A 10,420-nucleotide genomic window follows, 5' to 3' on the forward strand; every position below is an offset into this window, starting at 1 on the left:
ATTTCCCCACAATTCCTTGTTCTTCTCTGTTCCCTACTTTTGCATTCCAGTCACCCATGATTATCAGCACATCTTGTTTTAGTGTGTGATCAGTTTCTTCCTGTACTTCTGCATAAAATCTCTCTAATTCCTCTTCTTCTGCATTTGCTGTTGGAGCATAGACTTGCTTGATATCACTCACTCAGACCTTGCGTTATAGCTCCTAATTGCTTTTGCTACATCACTTCTCACTATTAAAGCAACCCCATTTCTTCTTAATTTCTCATTTCCTGCATAAAATATTTTGTAGTTCCGATTGAAAATGTCCCATTCCTGTCCATTTTAATTCACTCATGCCAATTTACTCATATGTTCCATTTCTTGCTTGACAATTTCTAACTTTCCCTGGTTCATGCTTCTCACGTTCCATGTTCCTATTGTGTGGGTCATACAACTCCAGACTCTCCTTTTGCATCTGTGCGCATCAGCCTCTGGGCTTCCTTTCAGGTTTGACCCAGCTGTGTCATTAGTCACAGCACTACTCGTACTTGTCTGTTGTTCTTCCCCAGTAGCTCGATAAGTGCCTTCTGACCTGGGGGGTCTCATCTTCCAGCACTATCTCGTGTTGCATTTTGGATACTCTGTTCGTAGGGTTTTGTGGTAAGAGATATTCAGAGGTGGTTTACCATTGCCTTCCTTTGAGTTTGGATGCATCTTAGTCTGGTGTTTCAGCTTTGACCCTTCCACCTTGGGTGCCCCTGCTAGGAGTCTAGCCTCTTGGTCTAGACTCCTGACGGCATTGCTCTCAGCTTCCTCAACACTCTCAAAACCCCTCACCATGTTAAGGTGTGCATAATTCACGATTATTTGATTTTAAATGGATTTATTTCTTATTGTGAGTTAGCCTTGGTTTCCAGCCCTACTTCACAGGGTTGTTGGAAAGATTCCATATACACACAATGGAGATGTAAAAATATATACACCCCATATAGTAGTTTATTGTCAAAACCAGTTGGTCATTGTAGAACTTTTTTTTTAAAAAAAATCAGTTTTAGTTTCCTACAAAGTAAAAGCAGTGACACCTAAGTAAACCCCCTGCCTGATTGCTTAAAAAAAAACAAGGAGGGGAGAGAAAGATTTACAACACAATCCTTTGCTATGTTCACACAAAAGTCCCATTGATTTACAGCAGAATCCTAACGATGTCTACTCAAAAGTAAGTCCTGCTGAATTCAGTGAGGTTTACTCTCAGGTATGTGGGATTAGCATTGCAACTTTACACCCAGAAGAGTATAAGATTAAAGGTTCATTTTGGGAAGGTTTTCAGAACAGGATATGAATTAGACAAATAAACTGTCCTCTTCAACAGCAAGGGGATATTTAAACTTGTTTAATTCCATATAATTAGAAAAGCATAACATATTGTATTATTTATTTATTTGATTGAACTTTTATACCACCCATAGCAAGCTCTCTGGGCGGTGTACATAAAAAATAAAACACTTACAAACAATTTTAAAGCAGCTAAAAAACCAACTAATCATCCAATTATAAAAGGTGTGTCGTATGACTGTCTGTTAAAACATTAGATACAAATACAAACTATTAACAGATATAAAAATATTAAATATTAAAATATTAAAAATATTAAAATGCCTGGACAAAGAGGAAGGTTTTCACCTAGCGCCGAAAGGATAGTAACGTAGGCGCCAGGCGAACCTCATCAGGGAGGGTGTTCCATAATTCGGGGGCCACCACCGAGATGTAATGGCATCATATGCTGTAGCATGTTCACTTTTTCACATTTCTGTTCAAAAATTATTTGAAACATAAAATGTATAATATGCTATTTTTGCAAGTAATTAAAAAACCTGCATGTACATTTTTATTATAATCATACCTAAAATTGTTTACTGTGTATGCATGTCTACCAAGATCTTCTGCATGATCTTCAGTGATCCTACTGCTGTGATCTTCAGTTCTTGATTCCCTGTGGAAAGGCAATTTTGCTTCTGCTGAAAGTTATACACTCACTCAACTTCTGATGTGCAGACCAGCAGGAAAAGGAAACTATTCTCAGGATTTGCAATGGCTTCCAGCTATTGCCTGGAGATCAGCAAATCGTGTCAATCACAACTCTGACTTCACTCATTGGCTAAAAACCTGAAAGGGCGGGGATTAGAACTGCCAGTACTAACAGAAGTTGCAGAAGGGGGCGGCTGACATTTTGGTATATATCTCTTGAACCATACCACCTAGAAACTTAATTTTTAAAAAATGAAAGCTAAGAGTTCGGAGATTGGACTGACCCATGCGGAGAGCTGGAGAGGACCACAAAAAACCAGAGTCTCCCAGCGAATATCAGAGACCTGAGAACCCTGTTTCACTTTCTCCAATTAAACATGGAAATAAAAACCAATGCACAGAACTTGGAAACCTGAGAATCTCTCTTACAAACAAAAATCAAATATTTCAAATCTCCAGGCAAGCTAATCCATCCACAAAAATTAACGTATTTAGACCTTCGTGGAATGCGGTTCCTTTCAAGATCCACAGAGTGTGGTATCATGAAGTTGCAAATATGACGAAGGGAGAAAGCAGTGGGAATATATCAATACACACAACTCCCAACAATTTTCCTATACCTCCATATTAAGAGGCAGTATGATTATGCATACCAGTTGCTGAAAACCACTGGAGGGGAAGCGACTCAGGTCCTGCTTGTGGGATTCCCATGGGCATCTGGTTGGCCACAGTGTAGTCATCCAGGGTCATGGGGGGGTCATATCCCTGTTACTTTTTTGGGAGCAGGGTCCCAGCCAGATCCCTCTGTATGAAAAGGGAGTGTGTTAGCCACAAAGAAGAGTCCTTGTCCTTTTGTGCTGATTGGAGCCAATCAGAATGAAAGGAGGTGAGTCAGCCACTGAGAATACCCTTCCCGGCAGCTAACCTACAGCCTCCCCTTTCATGCTGATTGGCTACTAGGGATTTCTGTTGCAATGGATTATGGACTTGCAAGAGGACAGGGAGAACAAGGGAGAGCAAGGGAAAGTGGAAAAGGGGGCATGGCTGTAACAGGGACATGGCGTGATTATCATGAAGACAGCCTGCACTTCTGAATTTGCCACTACACTACTGGTTGGCCACTATGAGAACAGGATGCTGGACTAGATGGGTGACTGGCCTGATTCAGCAGGCTCTTATGTTCTCCACGGGCTTCAGTTGCATTCTCCTGTCCCTTTACTATTTCCCAATTCCCTCCTTCACTGTATTTCTAATTCTAACACCAGTGTCCTAAAAAATAAATACGAGCCAAACTTGTACTAGATCTCAAGATATCAAGCACAGCTGGAGCAAAACGTCTGCAAACAGCAATGCCATTATTAAAGAAGTTGATCTGTAGATTCTCACTATGCAGATATTTAGAAGGTCTTTGGAACAGGACAAATCAAATACCAATGCTGCCTTAAGAGATTGAGCAGGTTTATGCATTCTACAAGTACAAAGAAAAAGCCACCACCACAACATATTTATTGATACATGTACCAACTGTATTTGGTTTGAATAAATTGCTTTTCTGATATAGGAAATTCAGAAGGAATAGAAACAGTAACGCTCCACATGTAAAGTATAAACAAACAGGTTAAATGGTCATGTTACAGTGCACATTAACATTACAGTACTAAGCACCTTCTACTGCCTAGTAAATTAAACATAATTGATATTGCTTCCCACCAGCTGAAGTTTACAGAGGCGAACATATTGATGCAATTACTACTATACACAGTAGGCATTAGCATTCATATAAATCCAGTATGGCTAGTGCTTAGCCAACAACCAATTTTAGTGAAGCCTGTACTCTGGTTCCTTCTAGAATATTTTGACGAATTATACAAAAAGCAAGTCTTGAGTCACAGTGTTTATTACATTGGTTTCAATACACTGAATGGGTTATTATAATGTCTGTAGCACTTGCAGAGTGCAGAGCAGTTTACAAGCCTTATTAAACTACCTCTTATCCTTTACCACCATTATTAGTAAAGTGCTGCCTGACATGCAAATATGTAAAGTAGATTAATATGTTATTTTTATTTGAAGCTATAAAACACAGCAATAACCAATACAGTTTCTTTACACATGGTGTAAAAATTTGTAGGTTATAGAAGAGGTCTCTTGGTCCCCACCTTTTACATATACCTTTTTCCTTCCTATTGGTTAGGATGTATAGTCTACCTACCGACACTGGAATACTACACAAACTACATTGGGCAATGATTGGAGAGATGACTGATGCCGAAAGCATAGAAGAGTACAATTTTCCTTGAAGATGTGCTTCCTTTAATATAAACTTAATATTATGCAGAGTTCCATCACAAGTACTGTGTCTTGATTTGTAAACTGATCCACTAAAAGGAGGTGGATTGTTTTTTTAAGGGAGATCATTTTTCATCTGAATACTCCAGCTGTGGGTTTTGAGATCTTAAGGTTGAAAAGAACAAAGTTAGCCAAAAAGATAACTATCCATTGTTTATAAGAGGCTGCAGTCTTAAGCAAGATTATCTCTAAGTAACATTGAAATGAGAGACTTGGCCTGCTTCCACACTGCACTTTATTCCATTGTTCTGACAATTTCTTACCTGGTAATTTGCACATTATATTTGACCTTTCACGTACAAACTAGTTCCAGAAATCTAGGGAATGTAGTGCAAGCTTAGCACTAATTTCTGTGATAAATGATACCAGAAATAATCAATTTGCAAGGCTGGGAACCTGGAAGATTGCAGATGTGTACTAGCAGCCTGACATGTGACAGGCATCCCAGCTTCCTCTCTGTTTTTCTGTATTTTTAAACTCATTCGTGCCTATGCCTGTTCCATATTTGCCTTTGTTTGCTTTTGGTGAGTCCTCCTTACATTGTATTTCTGAATGTCTGATCTGTGCCTTGGAAGTCCTGTTCTTTCCTGCCTCTTTCCCCTTCCCCTCACTGGAGCCGGGTGGCTGCTAAAAAATCTTATTCACCTTTTTTCTCTTCTCTGTGTTCAGTTTACTCCAGCTAGTCTCCCCTGGATGCTTTCAGACATGAGGTTTATTGTGTGTGATAGTTACTGAAGTTGCTTGTCAAGTCCTTTTCTATTGTCTTTTAAGCCCTTCTTCTCTCCTCAGTCTGTTTTTACCTCAGCCACAGCAGACTGTATATTTAAAGAGACCACTTTTTTCCTTTTCCTCAGTGCTTAGTTTCTTTCTTTCTCTTTCTTTCTTTCTTCTTTCTTTCTTCTTTCTTTCTTCTTTCTTTCTTTAGTTTTTACTTTCTTGCTGTTTTTCTTGCCTTTTTCACCTGATCCTGGTGTCTCCAGTTGCAGCAGCGTGAAAGACATTTGCGCAACATGCCAGTATATCAGGTACTGCAGCGTGAAAGGAATTTTAGAAATCAGGACAGAAGTGCTACCATTTTAATCCATTAAGCTAATGCAGTAAGCCCCATGTGTGAAAGCACCCTTGCTTCCAATAACTGTGTTCAAGTTTTAAGGCTGCAGTTCAAATGAGTGACTATCCAGTTTATTGGTTTATATATGTAACTTACTTACTCAGACTTGTGGTTTCTTTTACCTGTGAACAAAAGGCCAATTCTCACATTAGTTTTTGAGATGAGATTTACACTAATGGCATGATCAACACATAGAAGTGGCTGTACTAGTGACAGATGTGTCAGGAAATGTATACTAGACTATGGATAGTTCATTACATTTACATTCCACTTTTCCATTTAAAATGCTCAAGGCAACCAACAAGCAGCTGTGACAGTTGTTGTGTTGGTTTTTGAGAACTCAATTTATATATAAGTGATTTACACACCTGTATATATTTATATTTATTTATATTTATTTATTAATTCAATTTATATACCGCCCCATAGCCGAAGCTCTCTGGGCGGTTCACAACAGGTAAAAAAAATCTGACATACAATTAAAACCTCACATTAAGCAGTTTAAAAATAAGTTAAAAATATCAGGAATTAAAACATAATTAAACACACACTAAAATGCATATTAAATACTACTAAAATGCTGAAAATGCCTGGGAGAAGAGGAAGGTTTTCTTTAGAATTTTATATTGTTACGATTGTTACATATATGGATATTATGTTGCATTGCATACCGATGTACTTGGTGTTTCTTTTTTCTTAAATTGTTGAAATTGTAATTTATATAGCTGTGGTGTTTTTTTTAGGTAAATCACTTTGAGATCTATTTGATAGTGAGTGGTCTATAAATGGCATAAATAAATAACAAACAGATGTGGGGTATATTTATGCCCTATTCAATTTACATGAAAAGTAATTTTATAGCCAAATTATATAGAAGCTAATCCACAGAATGAACTATATGTGCTTATCACGCAGATTGTCATCGATTTTCATGAGGCCATAGCACACTGCCAAGAAGCATATTTGTTTTATATGGGTTTTGTATATATGTACATCCTAAGTGTTACAAAGGCCATAGTAAAACAAAGAAACAAAAAGAACTGATTCAAAAAGAAAAAGAAAAATCCCAGAGTATTCAGCTTATGCAGTCTCTCTTTAGGGAAGTATTTGATGCAAATACTTGTCGACACACTTGGATGAAACGGATTATTTGGATCCATACCAATCGGGTTTCAGGACTGGACATGGAACTGAAACAGCATTGGTCGCTCTAGTTGATGATATGAGGAGGGCATTAGATAGGGGAGAATTCACCTTTCTTGTCCTCGATCTCTCAGCGGCTTTTGATACTGTCGACCACAGTATCCTTTTACATCGCCTGGAGGAATCGGGAATAGGAGGCACTGTACTACGGTGGTTCCATTCCTTTCTTTCCGACAGGCATCAACAGGTAGCATTGGGGGAGGAGGTTTCAGACCCTTGGCCTCTCAATTGTGGTGTGCCACAGGGCTCTGTCCTCTCTCCCATGCTATTTAATATCTATATGAAGCCGCTGGGGACAATCATCAGGAGATTTGGGCTGCAGTGTCACCAATATGTGGATGACACTCAGCTCTATCTCTCGTTTAAATCTTCACCAGAGTCTGCTGTGGAGACCATGTCCAAGTGCCTGGAATCCGTGAGTGGATGGATGGGAAGGAACAGGCTGAAGTTGAATCCTGATAAGACTGAGGTGCTACTCGTGGGAGACAAGGGAAGGCTGGGAGATGTTGACCTGGTGTTCGACGGGGTGAAATTGCCCCTGAAGGACCAGGTCCGCAGCCTTGGGGTTGTTCTTGATTCCAAGCTGTCCATGGAGGCTCAGATTTCGGCAGTGAGCCGGGCAGCTTGGTATCAATTACACCTCATTCGTAGACTGCAGCCCTACCTTCCTGCTCATCAGCTCCCACTGGTGGTACATGCCCTGGTCACCTCTCAGTTGGATTACTGTAATGTGCTGTACATGGGGTTACCCTTGAAAACGGTCCGGAAATTACAACTTATACAAAATGCTGTGGCTCGACTACTTACAAACTGTCGCCGCCGGGAACACATCACCCCAGTGTTGTTCGACCTACACTGGCTCCCAGTTATTTTCCGGGCCCAATTCAAGGTGTTGGTATTAACCTTTAAATCCCTATACGGTCTCGGCCCGGTTTATCTGATGGAGCGCCTCCAGCGCCACCAACCATGCCGCCCAACAAGATCAGCCACACAGGACCTTCTCTCAATCCCGCCAACTAAAACAGCTAGGTTGGCGGGGACAAGAGAGAGGGCATTTTCAGTGGCGGCCCCCACTCTCTGGAACTCCCTCCCGTATGACCTTCGACATGCCCCTTCCCTGAATGTATTCCGCCAAGCTTTGAAGACCTGGCTCTTCAGACAGGCCTTTGGAACTTATGGGGAGGGTTAAATTTTTACGACCAATAGCCTACTACTCTGTACTGGAACTGTTTTATTGTTTTATTGTTATATTGTATTTTATGATGTATTTTATTATGATGTAATGTATTGTTGTTAAATTGTACGTCGCCTAGAGTGGCCATTGGCCAGATAGGCGACCCACAAATTAAATTATTATTATTATTATTATTAAAATGTAGGCAACATGTAAAAAAAGAACATTTGAATTGGCACTGCTAATTTAGATTTAAAAGGATTGCAAACTCAATCCAAAGCAGCCATACTATTTTCTGTGTACCTCTCAAAAGTCTTTGCATCAAGGTCTGCCGGCATCACCATTTTGAACTCTCAGGCCTATGCATGGAGCAGATACATAAAAAACAGAAAAATAGCTCATCACATAAGTCCAGTACATACAATCACTAACCCCCTACAAACAGTCTTCAGACATACTTGGAAGCAGCAGTTGGCTCATGATTGCAACATTACATAGAGAAGCACCAACTGTTATGAACTGGCTCTTTGTGTGTTTGTGTGTGCGCGCGCACACAAGAGTGAGAGAGAGATGGCTGCAGCAAAGACTTTTCCTGAGTTGCCACAATGTCAAATGACAAGCACACGTGTACACAGTTGATTCATACAACTGGTGCCTCCTTAAAATCTTAACTTGCCCAATGTGATTGTTTTAATAAACTGTAATGGAGGTTATAAACCATGTTAATTTAGAAGGCTTCTGTCACCTTCCTTGATATCAGAAATACCCCCTTTCTATTACGGTGATTTCCACAGAAATAAGTGTATAATGAGGCAGTCTAAAATAAAGCCTTCCAATCTAAACTGTTAAGTTAAAAAAGCCTTACAATACAAATTGAAATCAGGATTAAATATTTTAAATGGGTAGATAGATTTGTGGCTAACCAGGAACATGACATCTTTTAACCCTTGCCAATCAGATCAGCTCAAACTGGTATTTCCTTTGATTCCACATTACATTGCTTCATATTCCATCCAGTATATCTTGTTTTTATCAGATATTCAAAAAACACTAAACAAATGCACATTTTCATAACCATTGTACTTTCACATTACTGCATTTGAAGTGTAGGGGAAATTATTAACTGGAGAACCAGAGAGTTCTTTTTTGTCCCACATACAATGGTATATTTCAGTTAAAGTTGTGCTTGTAAGTTTTGTTTTAATCCAAATGATTCAACCATTTAGAGTTGACATTCTCCCAAATATCCACAACAAATTGTTTCCAGGCATGTTTTGAGGCATGAAAACAGCTTTTCTTTGTTTAGCATAAAAATATTTCACATCAAGAGGCTGTTCTAGAGTGTGGCTATGCTTTTGGGTCATGCTTCATCAGGGAGCAACTGGTTTTATCACACAACAGCTCGGAAAAACACCACTTCTGAGAAAGTTTTCAGCATGGCCCAATACCTTTAGATATGTCTGCACTTGCTCAAGATTATGTTGAAATCATACAAACGAAATGCCTATTTTAAATAAGCATTGCCACAATGTTCTGATTTACCATCGACTTCTAAAGAGATCATACAGCAAGGATTGCAAGGGTGATATCACCTATCACAAAGTCTGATCAAATTTGTTTTCTACTGCTCAAGAGGGTAAGACTCAAATCAATAGGTTCAAATTACAAGGGAAAAAAAAGATTTAGACGAAACACTACAAGAAACTTCCCAGCAGTGTTAAAAAGTGGAAGACATTGCCTCGAAAGGTGGTGGACACTTCTTCATTAGAGGATTTCAAGCAAAGGCAGGATGGTCACCTCTCAGGGGTGTTGTAATAGTGGGCAAGAGCCCATAATAATGTACAGACTTTTCTCCCATCCTCATTTTATGGTACTTGATACTTTACAGCATATTTTCTATAGGATTTGCATTTTCGTTAAAAAATGTTATTTTAAAAAACAGTGGTCTTTTAAATATACATGATCTCCAATGCATATCTTTATGCTAATTCCACAAATTATAAGAAAATGGAGTTAATTTGCCTTGGAGGTTTAGTTACATACAAAAGAACACTGGTATCATGAAGCAACAAAAGATTAATTCTGTATTTCACTGTTGCCAAGGGTTTTTTTTTCCTGGCAGAGCTCTTTTATGTTTAAACCAATTATATGACAAGAATAAATTCAGCAGGTGACGTTTCTGCTCACATGGAGAAGTAGCTGCAGCTGTTAAAGACTGGAAAGTTTTCCAGTCCTAATTTTCCTCAAAATAATGATGAATTATCGTAGGTCACTGCCTCTCAGCCTCATGAAAACCCTATTCATAGGGTCGCCATAAGTCGGAATCGACTTGAAGGCAGTACATTTACATTTTATCATAGGTTAATAGATGTTTAAAGACAACTAAAATACATAATCTGCATGGATAATGTTATAGACAGTGCTCTACACCAGAGATTGAGGCAAATGCTAGACCCAAACCTTTCAACATGGATTATTATTGAACTTGCATAGCTTTTCATTCCATTTATATGTACTTCTTTCAAGGCTGCACTGGATTCCAGCCACCACTGACAATCCAATTTTTACACTGCTTTTCT

This window comes from Rhineura floridana, chromosome 1, assembly GCF_030035675.1.
Source record: "Rhineura floridana isolate rRhiFlo1 chromosome 1, rRhiFlo1.hap2, whole genome shotgun sequence".
NCBI classification, from domain to species: Eukaryota; Metazoa; Chordata; class Lepidosauria; order Squamata; family Rhineuridae; genus Rhineura; species Rhineura floridana.